General features: G+C 43.2%; 1 long non-coding RNA gene across 1 annotated transcript in view; it reads right to left on the bottom strand.

Annotated features, from left to right (window-relative positions):
- The window catches only part of LOC142053982 (uncharacterized), a 61,460-nt gene that overhangs the window by 10,796 nt on the left and 27,276 nt on the right, over window positions 1-23,388 (bottom strand). The window lies entirely within an intron of this gene.

Here is a 23,388-nt window from a genome sequence, read left to right as displayed (position 1 = left end):
AAAGTATCCGTGGCCATGGCTAAGGTCATGCCAGAGTAGGTATATCTCAAAGCAGCTGTAGCTGTGGTTATGTCTATGCCATAGCAGGTATAACTCTGAGGGAATTGTGGCCTAAGGATAAGGCCACGCTGGAACAGGTGCACCTCAAAGTGACTGTAGCTGTGGAGCAGTCTATCCTGCAGCAGGTATATCCCTGAAAAGACTGTGGCTCATAGATAAGGCTGAGCTTGGAGCAGGTATGACCCTAAGGGACTGCAGTCTGGAGATAAGTCCAAGCTGGAGCAGGGGCAAGGGGAGGAGTTTACTGCAGTGTTAACGCCTATGGTCTGATCCAAAGGGGCTGGGGGTGGAGATTGTAACGGAAATACCTATAAACTGTTGTAACCCTGGATTTGAGTTGCACGTTACAGGAACTACTTTAGCAGGAACCACCTGAACCAATGGAGGAGAAGCCTTACAAGAAGCACTGCAAGAGCAGCAGCAACCTGACCTGAGCTGGCTTTGGTGCCCAGTAACTCCACACAACACACCACCTTTCCTGTCCTGAGTAACCACCATAAGAGATGGAGCCCAAAGTTGTGGACTAAATGAACTCACTGGACATTTTGTAGACATTTGTGGACATTTTATGGACATTTTACAAGGGTGGTCCACAGACTAAGGGAGTATGTGTCTTACAACAAAGAATGGAAAGGGGGGGGAGGGTTCACAAGGTCATACTGGATAGTGTGGTACCTGAGCATGATGTAAACAGTATGGAATAAGGGGTGGAGAACGTGCTGGTTTTGGCTGGGATAGAGTTAATTTTCTTGATAGTTGTTAGCATGGGGCTGTGTTTTAGATTTGTGCTGGAAACAGTGTTGGTAACACAGGGATGTTGTCATTTCTGCTGAGCAGTGCTTACACAGAGTCAAGGCCTTTTCTGCCTCTCACCCCACCCCACCAGCGAGTGGGCTGGGGGTGCACGAGGAGTTGGGAGGGGACACGGCTGGGACAGCTGACCCCAACTGGCCCAAGGGATATTCCACACCATATGACGTCATGCTCAGCATATAAACCTGGAGGAATGGGGGACATTTGGAGTGATGGCGTTTGTGTTCCCAAGTCATCATTACACATGATGGAGCCCTGCTTTCCTGGAGATGGCTGAACACCTGCCTGCCGACGGGAAGTAGTGAATGAATTCCTTGTTTTGCTTTGCTTGTGCATGCGCTTTTGCTTTACCTATTAAACTGTCTTTATTTCAACCCACAAGTTTTCTTACTTTTACCCTTCCAATTCTCTCCCCCATCCCACTGAGGCAGGGGAGTGAGCAAGTGGCTATATGGTACTTAGTTGCTGGCTGGGGTTAAACCACAACAGACAGGAAGTGCAACCTCTGGAGTGGATGAAGGCTGAAATCTGGTGACTTCTGGCACTGAGAGGGAGGATTCTGCTCCACCATCTGAAGGCTTGCAACTATGGAATCCGTTCATGTCCCTCAAAGCTGAGGAAGAGCCAGGAGGAAGTAGTGAGCCATACTGTGGGTGAATCTCTGCTGTGGGGAGTAGAGGACCCACCTGCTGACCTGACCTGTCATTCTGAGAAATTTACTGCTTACCAAGGCCTGGATCTGAGATGTTGTGGAGAGACTGCCAGAAGTTTGTTCAACCCTCTGACTATTACCCCCTGTTGTTCTTCCACAAAGGGACCAATGATAGCCTAACATGACTACAGAGCTGTGGGCACAATAGTCAAGGGTATGGGGTCCTGGTGGTGTTCTTCTCAACCTGCCAGTGAAGGGAAAGAGTGTGAGGAGGAGGAACTGATGCTGTGTGTCAACAACTGCAGAACTGATGTTGGCAAAGGGATTTGGATTCCTACTGCCATGGGACCCTTTTTGAGGACCATCATCTGCCTGGAAGAGATGGGATGCACTTCACTAACAGGGGCATAGGTCTCTTTTTCTACCCTTTTCAAAAGGGTAGAAAGGAGGACCCAGGGAAAGACCTACCTGTCAGCCTCACCTCTCTGCCTGGGAAGATCATGGAACAGATCCTCCTAGAAGCTATGCTAAGGCACATGGAGGTCAGGGAGGTGGTTCAAGACAGCCAGCGTGGCTTCACCAAAGGCAAGTCCTGCCTGATCAACCTAATGGCCTTCTATGATGGAGTGACAACATCAGTGGACAAGGGAAGAGCTACGGATATCATCTATCTGAACTTCCGTAAGGCCTTTGACACTGTCCCCCGCAATATCCTTCTCTCTAAATTGGAGAGACAGGGATTTAATAGGAGGATGGTTCAGTGGATGAGGAATTGGTTGGATGGTCACATCCGGAGGGTAGTGGTCAGCTGCTCAACATCCAGATGGAGATCAGTGAGAAGTGGTGTCCCTTGGGGGTCCATGCTGGGACCAGTACTGTTTAGCATCTTCATCAATAACATAGACAGTGGGATCTGGTTGACACACCTGAGGGATGGGATGACATCCAGAGGCACCTGGACAAGCTCAAGAAGTGGGCCCATGTAACCTCATGAGGTTCAACAAGGCCAAGTGCAAGGTCCTGCACATGGGCCAGGACAGCCCCAATTATTAATATAGGCTGGGGGATGAAGGGATTGAGAACAGCCCTGCAGAGAAGGACTTGGGGGTACTGGTGGACAAAAAGCTGGACATGAACCAGCAAATGTGTGCTCACAGCCCAGAACGTCAACTGTATCCTGGGCTACATCAAAAGAAGCTTGGCCAGCAGGTTGAGGGAGGTGATTCTGCCCCTTTGCTCTGGTGAGATTCCACTGCCAGGGACTAGAAACTTGTCTCAACATTGTTGGCAGGCAAGTTTGACTCCCAAAGTCTGATCAGTACGGCAGCTGAGCGGGACAGTTTAATCACCAAGGTCTACCCAACAGGAAAGTGTGTCCCGTTATCTCGGAGTACATGTCCTCAGTGCATGTACCCAGGCCCAGGGTTAACTGACAACATATGGGGGGGGCTCGGACCCTCTAGAACTTTCAAGCACCCTCTAGTGACAGTACTGGGCATGCACCCCACCACCAAGTGGGAAGCGTGGGTATGCAGAATAGTTATTGACTCTACAAGAGAGCAACCTTATAAAAAGGGGAAACCAGCCGAGGCAATGGAGGAGCATTCTGGAACATCCCCCCCTCCACCAGTTCCAAAGATACATTGGATGCCTGGACTTCTCTGCCCAGACAACCTGGTCTCCCCCCGCCCAGACCAGATGGACTGCGGCAGATCCATGGTGATAGCTATCGCAACAGTCCCGCTCTCTCCCCACCCCTTCCCATCTTGTTCCCTTTTTCACCTTTTTTTTCCTCTCTTTCTTTGCTTTTCTCTTGCGTATCTATTTTTGGCCAAATAAAGTGACTTGGCACTTTACTCCATTTTGAGTCTTAATTCTGTTTCCAAGAGTGAAAAATGAAACTAGTCACGATAACACATTGGAGTCAATCAGAAGTTAAGCCCAGCTGTCCCCAACCTCCCAGAATTATTTGAGGTCGGTTGGAAAGCAAGGGGGTTTAACGTCTGCCAAATTGTTCAACCCAACAGTGGATCGTGATTCCCACCTGCAGTGCTGCATCCAGCTCTGGAGCCCTCAGCACAGAAAGGACATGGACCTGTTGGAGCGGGTCCAGAGGAGGGCCACAAAAATGATCCGAGGCCTGGAGCACCTCTCTTACAAGGACAGGCTGAGAGAGTTGGGGTTGTTTAGCCTGGAGAAGAGAAGGCTGCTGGGAGACCTTATTGCGGCCTTTCAGAACTTAAAGGGGACTTATAAGAAAGATGGGGAAAAACTTTTTAGTAGGGCCTGTTGCAATAGGACAAGAGGTAGTTGTTTTAAACTAAAAGAGGGTAGACTCAGATTAGATATAAAGAAGAATTATTTTTTTATTATGGGGGTGGTGGAACACTGGACCAGGTTGCCCAGAGAGGCTATAGATGCCTGTCCCTGGAAATATTCAAGGTCAGGTAGGACGGGGCTCTGAGCAAACTGATCTAGTTGAAGATGTCCCTGCTTATTGCAAGGCGGCTTGGACTAGATGACCTCTAAAGGTCACTTCCAACCAAAACTATTCTATGATTCCATGGTTCTATGATCCTCTTTGCCAGCAGGATGGCTGACCTGGTAAGAACAGCCTTAAACTAGGAATAACTGGGGAAGCAGAGAGTTTCCATGAGGCCTGTGAGGGAGTGATGGACAGGGTTGACAAATAAAAGGCCTGGGGTGATGTGAACAAAAGAGAAGACAAAAATCAGGGAAACAGGGCTTAAGTGGGGTCACCTCAAATATTTGTGTGTAAGCAGGGAAGTGCTTACAAGTCATGATTATGGCAAAACCCCCAGAGCCTTTCGGGGGAAAAAGGGAGTTTCCCTCTGCCCACCAAGCAAACACTTTTATACTGTGAGGGTGACCAAGCACTGGAACAGTTTGCCCAGAAAGGTAATGGAGTCTCCCTCCTTTGAGATATTCAAAAGCCATCTGGACATAGTCATGGGCAACCAGCTCTGTGTGGTCCTGCTTAAGCAGGAGAGGTTAGACCAGATGACCTCCAGACGTCCCTTCCTACCTCAACCATTCTGTGATTATGTAAGTCATAATATAATCAGAGTTTTGAAAGCTCTGTGTACTACTTTCAGTGTTTAAGTGCAAAATATTATTTGAAGAAAGCTATTTCTTTTTAATGAATAACAAAGAGTATTTAATCAGATGGTTTCACTGTAAACTAAGGAAGAAATCCTTCAGACCTATTCAACTTCCATTTAGCAAACACTTTTCTGTTCTGCTCCTGCTGATGTTATAATCAGTGGCAAGACTACCATCTGCTTCAGAAATGACTTCATATAAGTCAAGTGGATCAACAGGCTCAATGCCAAAGTCATACCACTACAAGTTAAAAGTAGATGAATGAAGGTGAACACCATGGTTTAATCATAAAATAAAGCCAGGAAGAGAAGCAGGCACACTGTGTTTAGTTAACTTTCCTATAGCATGCAGGACTTAGAAACTTGCTGATCAAATTCAACCATGCTTGGGTAAGTAATGGACTCCTCACTCGTAAGTGTATTACTACAAAGATTAAAAACCAAGGCAGCTCAAGAGAAACAGGTGGAATATTCACAGATTCACCCCACCAACTCTTAAGCCCCTCAGCTAATTTCTATGATCAAATGCAATCAGTTGTGCATCCACAACAAAACAGTCCTAGAAATGACGGTCATAACGGGTGAGATTAAAAAAATGCAAAGACAGATGCAAAGATTACAAACAAATGTTAGTGTGAGTCAGTTACCAAGTCGCTCATCTGACTGATGCAAATTTGTTCCAAAATCAGGCTTCATTAGTCTACTGCTCACAAATTACTTGTTTACAGATTTTTATTTTTGTCTTATTGTAAACAAGATCATGAGCTTAATTAGATAGGATATTTACATTCATGCATGTTTTATCTGAGTGATTGCAGCAGGCCCTTTGCTTCTACTAATCATAAAGCATTTTATTACTGTAACTTTTAGCAATGCAACATGGAGCCATCATATTTACTGGGTGAGAAACAATTAAATGACCATTACTAGAAACCTGGCATTATAAACGACTCCTCTTGCTTTTGCGGACACTCAGTCCTGCAAGGACCTAGGCAGGAATTTCCATGGGGCTTGCATGAACTTGAATAACCATATCAAAGTGTGAGTCTGTGTGAATATTTTAATTTGAATCAGAAGCTAGTTCATGCATTGAATCTCCAGATCAGTCCCATTTCTTTGCTTTCATTCCAACTGAGCGTTTTTACAGAGCATATGAACTGGGTTCCTGATGAAACTAAAGTGGGAGTTGTGCTTTAAGAGTGCACCTAATGCACTCCAACCTCCTATGGACATTAAGTCCATGGAAACAGGTTGGAGCTGGTCCAAAATAGCTTCTGCACTCTGAAGAACATACAGGGTGAACAGCAGGTCTTTGGCATCCAGTGTTTCATTCTACATATCTGCTCATATTGTATCACATCGCTTAATAATGTAAGTATAACTTCTGTGATTGCAATACTGGGACCTAAAATGAAACTTGCCTCTGCAAATATGGTCTGAAAAAGAATATTTACCATGTATTTGCTATCAGACTGTATATAAATGGAATGTGAGTTGTGCATACAGCAAGTGTTCTGGCTTTCCCTCTAGAAACGAGTTTTACACTTGCTGCTTTCACATAAGAACACTCAACTCCTGGAGATTCTTCATCATCCGAAAGTTTTGATTTTGGAAAGTGCTCTCTCTTTGTCACACACACTCACAAACACAAGCATGTTCACATAAACACATTAAAATATTTATATATAGTGACATTTAAAGAGTCATTATTGTTGTTGGCTAGATCTCCTGCTTCAGTGTTTAAATAGCTCCCTACACCATATACACCATGTTTATGTAATTTCTTTTCTAATAATACAATTAGTTTCTTTTCTTCTTCAAAAATCAGCAAATAGAATTATTTTTTATATATTTTTCTTTTATTAATGCCAGGCTAAGATTAAAACAGTAATGACAGCATCACCATTCTGTAACACAATTTAGCTACATGCAACAGAAACTCCTTCCTAATGAGGATTTTTTCTGCCCCTTCAAGCACAGAATCATTTTGTTACCAATCCACCAAGACCACTATTTTGATATTAACAAGCCTAAAACCCATTATCTGTCTAGAAAACAAAGAGGACACCAAGCCCTGTACAGATTCTATAATCTCAGGATTTTTTCCATTGCACAATTTGATTATCTCATCTCAGAATCTGGAAGGCAAGGTATCTGAAGTGTTTTCATGAAAATCTTGGTAAAAAATGCCCTCATTGTCACCTGTTCAAACTAATTGGCATAGTAGGCTGTGTGAGTGTTTTACTTCTGCTGGTGCCTACTGCTGGGAGTTCATTAAACTCTAGTTAAAGGTGGCTCCTGGGGTAAAAAAACAGCAACATTTTAAAGCATCATGGTTTTCAGTTCTTTTCCTGTTAGAAACACTAGGTACAGCACACACAAGTGCTCTGTCACAGTTGTCATGTCATTCTACCTACTCTGAAGTCACCAGTGTAAAGTTCTGAATCAACTGCATTTTCATTGGTAGGATCTTGGGGACTGCAGGAGGTTGCAGCCCCGCCACTGCTCTCCCCACTACCCAGTACAGCACAGTACGTGACCCAAACATGTACCAGAAGACAGGCTGAGCATCACCTCTGCCACATTCATGTCATAGTAGGAGCTACCAGATATCCCGGGCATAGTGGCATTGGTCTCTTAGTCATATGGACACAGCCACATCACACAACCTGTACATGGAGAGAGCCAAAGGAACGAGCCTTCACCCTCTTCTTCCTTCCCCCATGCCCTCCATAAACTCATAACTGATAGTTATTTTAGAGAATTAAGGGGGTACACAGTTGCTATTGCACTTTTTGTTGAAATTTTGCTGATTTTTAAATGAAAATTTAATTATTTTAGGAAAATATTTTCATTTATATTGTTCAGATTTGTATCAGAAACTACTTTTTTTGTTGAAAGCCAAAATGCCCAAAGTTCTCCGTTCTACAACAACAACAAAAGCAGGAAAAAGTCTACTTTTTATCTCAGTGGAATTGGATTTTGCTGGAAAAAACCTGTGGCAATTTTGAAAGCAGTGTTAAGCATATTCCTATAGTCTCAAACCGACACAGTTTCTGGCTAACCCCAGTTGGATTTTTCCGTTAAAGGGACAGTCCATCTTACCTGCAGGCATTTGCAGCAGATGAGGGTAACATTCAGTCAAAAGCAAATCAAATGTCAAGGGAGTCACTAGAGCTAAAGATATCCCTAACGCTTCACTAACGCTTCTCAGAAATTACTGATCTCGCACCTAACAGGATCTTAACCACAGGAGCCAGATAAGCTCGATAATATCGTGTCAATTTGTACATTAGCTAAGGATTAAGTGAGGTCTCAAGTTCTATGGAAGCTTTTCCCATTCAGCCCCTGAACCACTAAAGCAAACTATAGGATTACTTGGCAGAGACCAGTGTGAAGCTACAGCAGGAGCAAGTACCACACCATTGGGAGAAATTACTTATTTTGTTGGAAACCGCATTTCTTTTGTTATCCTTTAGAAAAATTGGTAGAGCACAAAGCTCCAGTACCTCCAGCCCTGGATCATTATTTTGTTGCAACCCATGATGTTTTAATGGTACCTAGTTCTGTCCCTTCACAGGAAGTGCTAAGCAGGGATTACTTGCAATCTAAAAAATATTAGGAATACATAAATTACACATCTGGTGCCCTATGAAAAGGAGTCTTGGGAGGAAAACTTAGCAACCAAGATTTCTTCTGCACATGCATCACCTGCCTGTGAGCAATTCTTGTTATTAAGCAGGAGTGCCATTTAACCAGCTTGACTGCAGAAAGAGCTAGAAGTTATCCATCAGTCAATGTCAAATCAATGTCCATCAGTCAATGCATTGGCTGGCACCTTCATGTTGACTGTGAAATGAGTGGATGCAAAATTGAGACGCCTTGACTGGTTGTTGATGACGAGGGGAAGACAGGGGGTGTTACCAGTGCATCTTGGACATAGTCCAAGTTAGGTAAGCGCACAGTACCTGGTGAATTATCTCTCATGGTTTTAATTGGTCACAGGACTTTTTGCTCTTGCCTTTCTACTCTCCGTTGTTCTGCTGTGTAAAATTCAGCAATAGTTGGGCTTGACTCCAGCAGCATCAGGGTTTCAGAGATGAAAGTGCTAGCCAAACCTAAGATTTCCAGTAACTGATTTCTTAGAGAAAATGCAGTAGCACTCACCCATCCTGACTTCTGTAAAGCACTGCATATTAACTTTGTGAAGACAGAGATTAGCACAAGAACCCACCCTTACATGTAAGGACCTAGAAAAGTAGAAACAGTTGTAGTGAAAAGGAGAAGTATGAGGCTGGAGGCAGGCATCCCACAAAAGCGGAGTTCTTCAGGAATGGATCCATGCCACCGGTTATAAAGGATGAAAAGAGGAGATACTGACAACACAGAGATGGAGAACACTGTCAGCAAGACAACTGGACGACCTTGATAACTAATTAAAAGGGTAAATTATCATACAAGGTAGAAAAAAATAATGCACAGGAAGATGAACTGGCAATGAATTATAAGCAGGTAAGGGTTGTAAAAGCCGGTGCTGTCAAAGAAGTGGCCAAGAAAAAGCAGTCATAGGATGCATTAGCTGCAGTATTTCTAATAGAGGTGGGCAAATATTAACAACACTGTATGAGGCATTAGAAATATCTTTGGAGTAATATGTACTGCACTGGTAATCCAGCCTCAGGTCAATTAATTCAGACTGAAGCAGTGCAGGATGATGAGGGGAATGTGAAGCCTGTCTTATGAGAGAAGCCTGAGTAAGTTTGGTCTGTTTAACTTCCCAAATGAAAGCCGAGATGGATAGAATTGCTTTCTACACACATATTCAGGAAATAAGTGCCAGAAGAGCTATTTAGACCATAGGGAAAAGATAGCAGCAGAACAAAAGGGTATAAACAGGTCATGAATAAATTTAAGCTATAAATTAGAAGTTCTCTAACAAATGGGAAGTAGAGATTCTGGAACAGTCTTGCCATGGGAGTAACAGCAGTAAAAAATTAATTGATTTTAAAATACAAGGATTTTTTTCTAACAAGGCAAGATATGTCACAGCTGCATGCAATAACAGAGGTCAATGATCAGATATTCCTGCACTCCCTTCTTGTCCTGTGTTCTCATCAATCCTCAGTAGTAATATCTATGTAATTTGTACTGTGGCTGGGGACCCATCAAAAGCCTATGTTCTCCAGGCTGTGTAAACTGCTGATGAAAAATAGGAAGCCATAGTGACTCTTCTGTGACTTCCCATTTCCCTGATGCTGATGCTAAGACCCAAAAATGGTTCTGCCTCAAAAATTGTACTTCATGCAAAAAACATGCCAGGGAACAATGTATAGAATCATATGATCACAAAATAATTCAGGCTGAAAGGGTCCTTAGGGCGTGCCTAGTCCAACTTTTAGCTCAAATCATGGTTACCTTTGAGATCAGACCAGGTTATCCAGCCAGGTCCTGAAAACCTCCAAGCACAGAGGCTGCACGACATCTCTGGACAACCTGCTCCACTGCTTTCCCTCATGAGGGAAAAAGTTTCTCCCTTAAAACCAGTGTCAACTTCTCCTGTTTCAGCTTACGTCTATTGTCTCTCATCTTCCCACCATGCATCGCTGTGAAAAGTCTGGCTCCATCTTCTCAATAACCACCCAATAGGTACCAAGGGACTTCTGCTAGCTCCCTCCAAAGCCTTAATTTCTTCAGGGTAAACAAGACCAGCTCCCTCAACTTGTCTTCATATGGTATGTGCTCCAACTCCCAAACATCTTGATGCCCCTTCTTCTGCCATTTTGTTGTTATAAGGTCTCAAGAATAACATGGACATGTCCTAGCCACTTCCTAGAAGTACTCCTTATGCAGAAGGACATGAAGAGAAACTCTAAACTGCACTTGTATGCAGAATCACAGAACCACAGAACGGCGGGGGTTGGAAGGGACCTCTGGAGATCATCTCATCCAACCCCCCTGCTGAAGCAGGGACACCCAGAGCAGGGGGCACAGGAATGCATCCAGGTGGGGTTTGAATGTCTCCAGGGAAGGGACTCCACAGCCTCCCTGGGCAGCCTCTGCCACTGCTCTGGCACCCGCACAGGAAAGAAGCTTTTCCTCATAGTGAGGTGGAACTTCCTGTGTCCCAGCTTGTGCCCATTCTGTGCCCAATGCCCCTTGGCCTGTCGTTGGGCACCACTGAAAAGAGCCCAGCCCCATCCTCTTGATACCCACCCTTTAGATATTTATAAGCATTGATGAAATCCCCCCTCAGTCTTCTCTTCTCCAGACTAAACAAACCCAGGTATCTCAGCCTTTCCTCATAAGGAAGATGCTCCAGTCCCCGATCATCTTCATAGCTCTCCGCTGAACCCTCTCCAGTAGTTCCCTGTCTATCCATCCAAGTATTTCTAATGCACAAAAGAAGGAAGAACCTGCTGCATGTCCTGTCCTTTCAAGGATTGCCCTGTAACTCATAACCCCAGTATCCAAGCAGCCTTCTCAAAATCCAGCATTTCTACACTACCCTGCATTACAAGAAAGGCTAACTCATTGTGGTTGCACAGCTCTGATCACTTTTGCTGCAAAAAAAGCAACAAGCACAGAATTGCAACTGAAGGCTTAGAGCAGAGAATGAAGCTCAGGAGACAAACATGGGACTTGGAGGACATGCACATTTTAAGCATTTCTCAGTTAAGGCCCTAATCACCCAATTCTGTTTCCCTTGAAAATAAAAAAATCCAGCACTGAATTCAGGAGAAATTAATATCACATTTCTAGATCAAATCAAGTAATCAATAATGCCTTAATGTTCGGAGTCAGCTGATCCCAGAAATTACATGGCTATGTATGCCACTGCCTTTTGGCAGAAGACACAAAATACCAGGGCTTTAAAAGTATATAATAGGGAACCTGCAAACTAAGAACATACAGGTTTTCCTTACCTCTGAAATAAAATCTGATGAATCTCCACATTCATGTAAATACATAAGATAGGAGAAGAAACATAGGATTCAAAGCATTCCATGTTCCAGCAGGTGCTGATTACTCCATACTTCCTCAGCTCTGTTCGTTTGGGTTCAGCAGCTTCTTCTGGTTTAAATACTTTAGCTCTTACTTTGCTGTTGCCTGTTACAGCTACAAAAACACTGCAAGCCTGGAAGCACAGTGTGAAATGTTAGAGCTAGTTTACAGGGATGGTGATGAGTAACTTGGAATCCAGAAGTGAGACCAGCTCAAGCTGTTCCTGCTTGCCCCTCTCCAAAGGCTACAGCTGCTTCTGCCTGGGATAGCAGGGCTTCGGTGAATGTTACAGCTGCAGCACAGATATTGCCATCTGCACAACCACAGGTGGCTGCACAATTAGCCAAGCACATTTCCAGCATTTTACAGAGCCATCTACCCACTAACTCCTTCTCTAATGTACATCTGTTCACTGCTACAATTAACTAGAAACAAATCCTTTTCTTAGCTAAATATGCCAGTTTACTTGCACCCATTCCATCATGCAAATACTTGTAAGATATTACTGATAGTGATGCTTCACAAATCCTGAATTACAGACCAGTATTACTTTAGCACCATCCTTGGTTCTAAAGGTTGAAGTCTAAAGGTTGGTTTGCAATGGAAAGATTTAAAAAATTACATAAGAAAGCCAAAATATTTAGCCAACATGCAAAATGATCCACAGCAGAGCTTTTTCTATCCTGAAGTTCAATGCAATCATTTTCACTAGTTGTTTCTTGAGTTGATGAAATTAACTTATGGGATGCTAGAGTCACTAGAAATCACAAATTGTCTTGGCATGGCGTTGTATTTGAAGGAATAGAATTTATTACCAGGATTAAAGCACCGCTGCTCTCAAGGAAGTCATGTTCTTCATGCAGAGATTTAGTATGAACTATGCTTTCAGACAGGATAAAAGAAAAAATACGTAGTGCAATATAGTCATGTAACAGAGGATGCTACAGAGAGGCTGGAGGCTCCAGAGCTACAGGAGCATAGTCTGTGCTGGAAAAGACATGGTACTGTATTCATTTAGCTGTGGGAAATATCAAGATAACTGAAATGTTACTCGCTTTAGTGCAGTTCTGGCAAAAATCCTCAAAGAACCCACAGATCAGTGGTGAGTATGTTAGTCTGGGTGTTCAGAGAACTAGGTGTGATTCCATCCATCATTCTCACCCCCCAACCCCTAAGTGACCTTGGTCTCCATTCTACTCTCTACAGCTGCAGTAACTGCACTTCTTAAATCAATCACATCACATGGACACAGACAGAGGAGTGAATGGAGCCCCAGGCTCAGCCATGACCTTCTACTTTGACTTTTCACTGGGGCATCTCAATTTCTCCTGTCCCTGGGGACCTACATCTGAGGGTTATGCAATTGTACTTACCTTACATGGAGGGGAAGCTTGTAAGAATATACACATGAATGAATTGAAGTATTCTGCTCCTCTAGGAACAAGCATGCAAGCACCTGAGAAAGAGAGATGGGTAGAGGATAAGAACCCAGCAAGCTCCATTTCCTTGATCTCCAATGTCAAGAAGCAGATCTCCTCACAGAGGTGGGAAAAAAGTTAAGAAGTTCTCAGCTCCAGTCTTTACTTTTACAATATGTCCATAAATCCCTCAAACTGTGCAAAGCCATCCAAGGAGTTCTGAGAAGGTGGCTGAAATCTCTACTGCTGCAGAAATGGAAAGACACTACATATGAGCTCTCCCTGCATGTGGGTCGCACAAACATGATCAAACACCTTCTTTGATACAGGAGAACCAAATGCTTCAGCAGAAATAAAAATTGACTTGTAACACTGTTGTTCTTGCTGTGTTCTAGGGATACTTGGTCTGAAGACATTTGTTGTTTTCTCTTAACGCAAACTGTTGCTCAAAAATCTTGTTTACTGTATCATTAAGTTGTAATCAAATGAACACTGCAAGCAAGAGAAAGGTAACTTTGAAGATCATATGTTCAAATATTTACCATTAGATAAAGCTCTCACTAATAATCCAATACTCTTCTGCTTCATTTACAGTCCTCAGTAGACTACAGTATAACGATGGCACCCGACTGTGTCGAGAATCTCTTATGAGACCTCAGAGGTGAAAACTCAGATAATAAAGCAAAGATCCCACCTTGCAAGCTCAGCTGCTAAAACAAAGTCTAAAACCGAATCTGTTATTGGCAGTGAAAAAAATTCTTCCAGGCTCTGGGACAAACTGCAAGATGGTAGCGCCTTTCGTGGTATGTTATTTAACTGTGGAGGCTCTGCAGATCTCTCATTCCTCTGCCAACCTGGGGAGGGTTAGGTTGGATCTTAGGAAAAGGTTCTTCCCTAGAGGGTGGTGGAGCACTGGAACAGGCTCCCCAGGGAGGCAGCCATGGCACCAAGCCTCACACTATTCAAGAAGCACTTGGACAGTGCCCTCAGAGACATGGTGTGAATTTGCGGTTGTCCTGTGCAGGGACAGGAGTTGGACTTGATGACCCTGGTGGGTCCCTTCCAACTCAGGACATTCTATGATTCTAACTGAGGAATAACTCCATTTTTCCCTAGAAAAAGAACAGAGGCAAGGGATGCAGAGGTTAGTAAGCTCCTAAAATCTCCTGGGAAAAAATGAACAGCCTGGCCCAGGTGTGGAGGCAGAGATCCTCTGCAAGCCATGTCCTCCACCTAGAAAAAGAGACTAACAGCAGGAGCAAGGAGTGTTGAACACCTTGCAAGTTGAGAGAGGCACCTCACTCTATCGCTGTTCAGATGCCTGATAACTCAAAAGCACGTAGTAATTTTCTTTTTCCCCTGACATATTCCCGAGATTTGTTTGGTTTACAGATGCAGCAGCCCCAGCTGAGCTCAATTCTGCGCTGAAGCTGGAACTGCAGTTTGAATGAAGGCAGGGCCGGAGAACAGGCAGGAGCTTTCACGACAGCTCATCACGAGCACCAGACTGGATTTCCTTGGACCAAGCTCCACCACATTTTAAATGCTCCTCGTCATAGTTTCTCCAGCATGCTCTGTCACTTGAGTGACAAACACAACATACTGTGTATTACCCCATACCATTCTGCTGGTGGCAAACTTACCCTGGAATTTCATCCCGAATACTAAACAGCCACTTTTCTCAAGAGTCTGAGTGATTCCCTGTTTCACACCCTGTGCCTCCTCCTTCTGCTGATGTTTGCCTGAACTGTGAAAACGCATACAGCAATACCATGTGTACAAAGTAATTCCTCTGGCAATTTACTAGCAGCCAATCTATGACTATTCAGCTAGGCATTGCCTTTGCTTAAATTATACAACTTTCAGTCGTAGAGCCTGGTTAGCTCCACCTTCCTGGGCAAAATTAGGCTCTGGCAGTAAATAAACCTCACGGGGCTCTGGGCCTCTGTCATGGTTTTGGCTGGGATAGAGTTAATTTTCTTCATAGTAGCTAGCATGGGGTGTTTTGGATTTGTGCTAAAAACAATGTTGATAATGTGAAGATGTTTTAGTTGTTGCTAAGTAGTGCTTACACTAGTCAAGGACTTTTCCAACTTCCCATGCTCTGCTGGGTGCTCAGGAGGGGAGGGGGCACAGCCAGGACAGCTGATCCAAACTGGCAAAAGGGATATTCCATACCATATGATGTCATGCCCAGTATATTAACTGGGGGAAGCTGGCCAGGGGAAGCAGCGATCACGGCTTGGGGACCAGCAGCATCGATCAGCAGGTGGTGAGCAGTTGCATCGTTTGGTTTTTTTCCCTGGGTTTCACCTCTCTCTCTCTCATTATTTTCCTTTTCATTTATTGTTGTTGTTGTTGTTATTATTATCATTATCATCATCATCATTACTCTTACTACTTTATTTTAATTATTAAACTATTCTTATCTCAACCCATGAGTTTTCTTACTTTTGCCCTTCCAATTCTCTCCTCCATCCCACTGGGGTGGGGGCAATGAGCGAGCAGTTCTGTGGGGCTTAGCTATTGACTGGGGCTAAACCACGACAGCCTCCAAGGGAGGGGAGGTGACCCCACTGGATGTCTTTGATCATTTGGAGCTGGCTGTGATTGCTCAGGGAGCACCAGCCCACATTGGTGAGCAAGTGGTGCAAACAACAGAGGGTGAAACAAGTCTGTCCTCATGCTGACTGTGCCCATTTGAAACCCTTCCCATGAGCCACCTGGGGATTCTTTCAAAACTGCGCATGAGATGCTGTCTAATCAGAAGCCCCAGTGTCAGATGAGAAGCTGTAAAATAAATTGCTGAGACAAAGAGAAAGTGATTCTTTCTTACCATTTCCTAGGGCAGTTCCTCTTCCCCACCCCCAAAAAAACCCCTTGTCTCTCATGCATCAGCAAGTTTTACCAACACCACAACTGCTGCAGCTGCTGTTTGCTTTAAACTGGGCTTCAGAAGCAGACTGGGCTGACTGGGTCATCTCAGTGAATCCTGCTTTCCAGGCCATTTTGCCAAGGGTGGGCCATGCCAGCACCCCACCCTATGGCACTCGTCTAAGTGAGTAAACCCAGCTAGAACCAGCTCTTGCCTCATGCTTGCTCCTGAATGGCTGCAAAACGTCTCTTCACCTGCAAACTGACAAAGCATGAGTTTGAGCAGATGCTCAGTCGGAGCCCTGAAATTTCTAAGTAAATATTTTTCTTCTTGTCTGCAATATTCCTTCAGAAGCAGCACCAGTAAATGTTCAAGGATGAGAGTTAAACTCTATCCTCTCCCCAGGTTCCGCTTAACACTTTTTCTGAATTGGATTTTATGTGTTATACCAAATGGGGCCGGGGAGGGGGGGGAGGGAAAGGAAGTAATCAAGTAGAAAAATCTTTTGGGGACTTAATTCTGCTTTGGTTTTTTATTTGTCTGTGGGTGAAACCATTCACTTCTGTGAAACACTGACAACAGTTGCTTTGCACCAGCTTATGAGCAGATTTAAATCCTCATGAACTGAAGAAGAGTATGAAAAACAACGCTACGCTCCCAGCATGTTAATGAAGGGTGTCTAACATTAACCTAGAGCTCTGTTTCATGATTAAATCATAACCAAGTATGAACTGAAAGTGACTGCAATGGAGCCTCCAGCCATGAGGTTTAGGTAATCTGTCCTGTGTTCTTCAGCAGAAGACTGAGCAAGTGGAGGCTTAGTGGCTACCACAGAAGATGGGCTGGAAACAGGTATGAATGGTTGACAATTCATGGCCTGTGAAATGCAAGGGGTCATGCTAGATAATCAGAAAGGACTCTCTAGCATGGCAATGTATTAATTCATTATAACATTGCTCTTACATTAGCTACAAGCCCCAGCAGGTCATAGGATATGCTGGATAAACTTGACAAGTAATCAGAATATATGATTATTGGATAAGATTCACAGTTGTTAGAAATGAACCAAAGATGTTCATACACGATAATTGAAGACTTGGCTTTATGACACAAGATAATTAAAGCATTATCCATTTATCCTTTATGGCCACTATATTACAGTTTATTTTTCAAATGCCTCAAGCTATTAAATATGATGAGGAATTAATAATAAAAAATGAAGTAAAGTAGTAAGATAATTCTACTGAGCCAAGTCTCATATATGTAATTGATGTTCATTTCATTGCCAGGGGCCAAACGTTGCTTGTTTCACTGACATGAACAGCCCCATTGATTATAGCGCAAGTACATCAACAAAGTAGTGTCCAGCCTCCAATGAGCAGATTATATGGTATCTCAAGCTTGAACAATATTGTACTAATTTTAATGGAAGATAAATTCTCATGGACTGGAAAATGTTAATGTGACCCTGTTACTTTATAGAACTAAAAAATTAAACATGGTCCATTATTTTGAGTGCAGGGACTCTAAAGCAACAGCCATTACTAGAAATCTTTACAAACATTTCTTAAGGAATTGCTATAAACACTTGGAACATAAAGTATTCATAGAAAACTAGTTTTTCTTTGGCTGAAGAGAAGCCTTGTAAAGTAAGGCCACCCCTAGCAGCTTTTAAGGGATACTAAAGATGGTAACCAGAGTCCTTTTTAGAGAAAAGAGTACAGGTCTGGAGCTGTTATGGTTGCTTATGTTGTTAAACCCTGATCCAGCTTCCTTGAAGGTAAAATAAGACAAACTACATAAAAGCAGGGGGGGAAAAAAGAAATTATCAATGCTGTGTCTATCTCAGATAACAGCTCTTTCTTGTAGCTCACTTTTTTTAATAAGTTTGAGCACAGCACTCGGTTTTACAGGGCAATCTGAGATGTGGCAGAATGGTTGCAGTATCAGACTCGATAAAGTGTTGCTTGTCCACACTCAAAGTGATAGTCCTGGCTGGCAGATTGAGGCTTAAAAACAAAAATAGAGGGAATAAGCAGAGGAGAAGAAACAACACATGAGCAAGAAGGTGACAAGGGGAAATTCAAAACCTGTGTTCTGGATGATATATGTTAACAGCAGTTTAAAGTCTGTGAACACAGCATATAAGGCTCAAACAGAGCATCCTGGTGAATACCAAGGCTATGTGATCCCCACTGCCAAACAGAAATTTCCCAAGGGAACATATTAACTCTGTACTGAAAAGGAAAACTGAAATCCAATCAACTGTCCAGGGTCACGCTGCAGAGACATCCTTCTTCTCTAAATTAAGCGAAGAGTATGAGATTATGAGTTACTCCATCCATCTGTAACTTGCATTACCCTGTATTTCAAATTGTATGTCCCAGATCAGCGGAAGCTAGCCTGAAGGACGCACCATGTATCTTATGAAACCATTCTGAAAAAATTTAATAATTACCTTTTCCTAAGGGTGTTTTCTGAAGCTGCAAATAGCAGTGAATGAAAGAAGCTGTAGTGTTCAGACTTGCAGGCACCTTCCAGAAATGTCACAGGCTGTGGTTTAAGTCTGATTAAGAAAAAATCTTTTTGTGCTCATTTCCTGATTTTTGTAATGGAATCCAAATGCACTATTCAAATAAGCAGCCTAATACTTGAAAAGAGATGCAGAAAATCAGGGGTCTTAGACAGGTTCTGCAGGTAGATGAACTGAGGAAAACTTAATTTTAAGTCTGGTTTTTTATTCCTTGACACCTAAACTATCTGACTAAAATCAACCTGATTCCAGAAATTCTGAGTTCTCACTATTATCCCTACATTTCTGTGGTAGCTTTCCAAGATGAAGACCTGATTTAAAAAAGAAAATTCAAAACCTAATTCTGTAGTATCTGTACATTATGTAGCTGCTCTCAATGTCAGGAACAGAGCTCAGCCAGCTCTTTAATAGCCAGAGCTTTGCACTGTTAGTCAAAGATTCATATTTACGCTGAACTCTATAGCCATATCCCCAGAATGGTTGGTGGTATGCTGAGTTAGAATGGAAATAGATGCTTTTCCTGCTGAGTACAGAAGTAAATCAAAAAGAAGCATTAAAATGAAAGCTTTATTGCTGCCTAGCAAAGCTATTTCTTATTAAGAATTTAGTATATAAAACTGTAGTCAGTTTGGTATACTTTGATAAGAAGCCAGTGGTAGCGGCTTTCTTAAAAAATTTAATTTATTTTATACTGATTGCAAGACCTAACGAAAACACAGATTCTTGGCTTTGCACGCATAAAAGAAAACGTAATAAAAAGCTGCAAAAGGCCCTGTGAGTTTGCCAGTATCTGAGCATGCACAAAGAACCCAGCCACACCAAAGGGTCTGAGCAGAGTGAGGGAAAGGATGAGTAGCTATAAGCAAGCAGAGTATGGATACCAACAACATTGAAACTTGGCTAAACTTTATGTGTGCACAGGAGCAACTGCCATCTGCAGTGCTCCTTCAAGACATTTAAGGAAGAGTTTTGCCTTGCAAAAGAGTTATACTTTCTATCATGATAAACAACAAGCTAGTGAACTTATAGCAATGAGTCTATCTGATCTCCTCACCTCTTTCAGAAGACCATAAACTGCAAGTGTCAGGCTCAGACCCCAAAAGATGCCATGTCAGTAGTTACTTTTATTACACTGTCACCAGACAACAACTAAGAGCTGAAGCAGGAAGAAATTCTTGCCTCAGGGGTCTCATATCCCAGGGATTCTTTTCTGCAAAATTTAATGTAAAAATAATTCTTTGGGTTTTTTTTTTTTAATAGCACCATTGACTTGCATGAACAGAACCTGATATCAGGTATTTGAGGAGGGTTTTTCTACCTCAAATCTCACTCTGCCTCCAGCAGATAACAACTTTGACACTGCCACACACAGAGAGTTTGTTCAATCCAACTGCAGATCCAAGGGCGCAGGTGACCTGTCACTTAAGCCCCAGCTCTGGGATTCCTACCTTTCTATGCACGTTTAATAAAAAAACCTCACTGCTGAGATTTTCTGTAGGGAAAGTCAAGAGACCTGCAGCAGGTCTGGTTCACTTGTTATTTATACGGTCATAAATCAGGAGTAACAGCACGGAAGCACTGATGAACACAGGAGGGAGTGGGATCACACCCTAATTTAGCATAGTCTGTGGTGGTCAGGATTCCTTCAGGACTTTCCATTTTATTTGTTATCTTGATCTCTGTCATTTTGACATCAGAAAACACAAGAGCTTTTTAGAAGAGCAGAGAATAATCTGAAGTAGCAGGGGACTTGTGTCTTCATGATTTGACGGATATAGCATTTAGAAAAGCATCCTTATTCCTTAGACTCATAAACACAACACACAGAGAAGTTTAGGAACCTGAAACATGTTGTTGTAGATTTGTCCTTCACTCTGACAGAGCACACCCACTCAGGTCTTCAGATCTGCTTAGCAGTAAATCACAGAATCACAGAATGGCAGGGGTTGGAAGGGACCTCTGGAGATCATCTTGTCCAACCCCCCTGCTTGAGCAGGCACACCCAGAGCAGGGGGCACAGGAACGCCTCAGGGTCCTCATGAACCCGTGGACTAACCCACCTAAGTTCTGATGTCATGATGTTTTCAGAGACTTAACTGAAGCCTATACTCTAGACAATAGCCTTGCCTCACTTTCCTACAGGCCCAGTCTCCTAGTTACCTTCAAAGTAGACCTACCTTTTGGAAACGTGTACCACAGGAATCCTAATCCATTTTCCCTAATAGCTTAGAGCCCTGAACTATACCAATGAGAGTCTTGTAAACAAGTCTTTGCTATGCCCAAGTTGGAACAAAACATTGGACCCGAAGGGGTCTCTTATCACTAGTCTATTAAGCGTTCCCAGGCAAGGATTTCTAAAGCTCTGCTGAAGCTATTACACTTCACCAGAAAATTATTCTCTGGCCAGAAAGGAAAGAAAAGTAAATGCTGGGAAAGGATGATTCAAGACTGTGCGCCAAGGGATACAAATTCTTTACAAGAAGTAAAATAGCTTCAGCAAACAAGATTCATTATGAGAGCTTCAGTAGCATACCTCCACCAACATCAGGGTTCAGTTTCTGAGCACAGTTTCAAACCTGAGTCTCTTATAACCCATCAGGCCTGTCCAGCCAAACAACCCTCCAAAGATCGTGGGTTGTTTGTTCCCAGTAGCTTTAGATGTAAAGATTAATCCAATAACAACTACTAAATAAGGCTACAGAAGACCACGAAGAAGAGAAACAAAGGGGACAGCTAATCAGAACGCCTGAAGGGTCCATAGGTGTGTGGTTCTGGATACTAGCAATGGGACTGTGGATGTCTTGGGATGTTAAGACTAGTTTGTAGCTGGAGGAGCTTTGGGGCTTTCAGCAATATCAAAGCACTCAATTTGTCTTTTAAGCTTCTAACCCCATTTATGATTCTAACCTGAAGACATTTCTCCTGAGATCCTGTAGCTCCTGCACCTCCCAGGCCTTTTTCCTTTATTTCCCAACCAGAAGTGACCTGTTAGAATGAACGGACCGAAGATCTGACACTACAGGCCCATTCCAAATGAAAACCACTTTATGAATTCAGAACATGCTTATTCAGATGGCTTACTGGACTATACCTAGACCTCATTTGATTGTTAAATGCTAATGAAAATCATTGTAGCACTCATTCAGAAACAGAATTTTTACAGCAGTTAAAGAATGTTTTTAATCACTGGACTAAATGGATTGAATTTTTTCACCCACAGTTCAGCGACCAATTCCACAGAGGCAAGAAACAGTGTAAAGTGAGTCAATGGTTATCCCTCAGCACAACAGATGGGGACGTGGCTTTGTGTCTCAGAAAACCCAAGCTCTGCTTCTCTCTCTTCAAGCAGAAACTTATCCAGGAATTGTTAAATCTGTGTGCAAAGCTGCCAAAGAGCTTCCACTCTCCCTCCCTCTCTTTTTCTCTCCCATGAGTGTGGGATTATCAGCATAGCTGCACAGTGACTTCTGCCTCCACCCTCCACAGAGAAAAATCTTTTAAAATGCTGTATCTCTGCTCCTCTCCTTTTGGGGAAGAAGTCACATCAGCTGCATACCCTGATGTCTCCTTGCCTATACCCCAGCCTTTAAAAGAAAGGGCAACAGGTGCAGGTCTAATTAATTGGTTGCCAATGTTCTTATTTCTCTCTAAAGAAAATGTGAACAGCAAAACTTCTTTAAATAGAACTTCAGAGCATAAATCCTTCAGGTTCACTGTAGAGACATTTAAACCACAATTCAGCAAGACCTGGGAGGAAGACCAAATCCTAGACGTAGGCATGGGCTCTTTGGGGTCAACAGGCCTCTAAGGACTCTTGTCTGTAATCACCCACTGCACTGGGATCTATAATGGCTGAGTACAGTTCATGCCTACAAGTTGTCCATTTTCCCTTAATGGAGGGTCTGAGATCTAAGCATCAGGTTAGGATGCAGTAAGCAACAAAGAGATTAAGGTCTTGCTCCAAAGAAGAGACCTGAGGAAGTGGTAGAATTTTTACTTTAAAATAAGCAGCTCAGGTCTTACTGCCCTGCTAGCAAATACCTGCATTTCAGCAACTGCCCCAAACGCCACCCTGAGGTGCTCAGACTTCTCGCATAGGCTACTGAGGGAGTTAGGCACTAGCACAAGTAAGCACAATCCTTATACGCTGAGCAGAGCCCACTCAGTGCACCCAAGAGACAACACTAGGAACAGGACGCATCAGGTCTCATTCTCAAGCATTCCTATGCTTCAGACCCCACCAAAGCTGGCAGTAGGTGCCTAGCACTTGCTCATGGAAGTAGTTATTTTTCCTAAGACCCTACCATGAATGGTGGTGCAGGTGGTCACTCTTTTGCTACAAGCCGTCATGTAGGATCGCTTGCCTAGCTGGCAGCAGAGCAGGGTTTATTTTCTGGTTCCTCTGCCTCCTCTGAAGAAGCTCCTCTTCTTTGCATGGCAGATAGACAAATATTCATTAGGCCACTCAGAGAGAGCAAGAGACAACATGTGTTTAGCGCAGCCAGAGCCGTTACTTTTTGGGGGGAACCTGGCTTCAGGTCCTTGCTCTAAGGACAGTGCATTAAATGATTATTGGATAAAATATGAGAACAGCCTCTGTAGCAGGGACTGGAATCAAGAAATCCCTGTTCTTGCTAAGCACCTCCAACCATTAAAATTCATGTTGTCCTAATTCTTGTACCTTGGCCTTGGCCAAATTCATCATCTGGGCATCTCAGTCTGTTTCCTGTAACTGTGGTTTTTAGGCACTGTCCTCAGTGGGAATGTAGATTTGAATTCCCTCAGGGAGTTACCGTGCCAGATAAAAGACTGCTCTGACTTCTCTGCTAGAAAACAAAAGTATGAGTGGTGTTAATCCCACTATATGACCCTCTATGTTCTGTGAGGGGCAATTTCTGATAATTTACTTTCTG

Source organism: Phalacrocorax aristotelis, chromosome 2 (assembly GCF_949628215.1).
Source record: "Phalacrocorax aristotelis chromosome 2, bGulAri2.1, whole genome shotgun sequence".
Lineage (NCBI taxonomy): Eukaryota > Metazoa > Chordata > Aves > Suliformes > Phalacrocoracidae > Phalacrocorax > Phalacrocorax aristotelis.
This window is presented reverse-complemented; position numbering and strand designations above follow the sequence as displayed.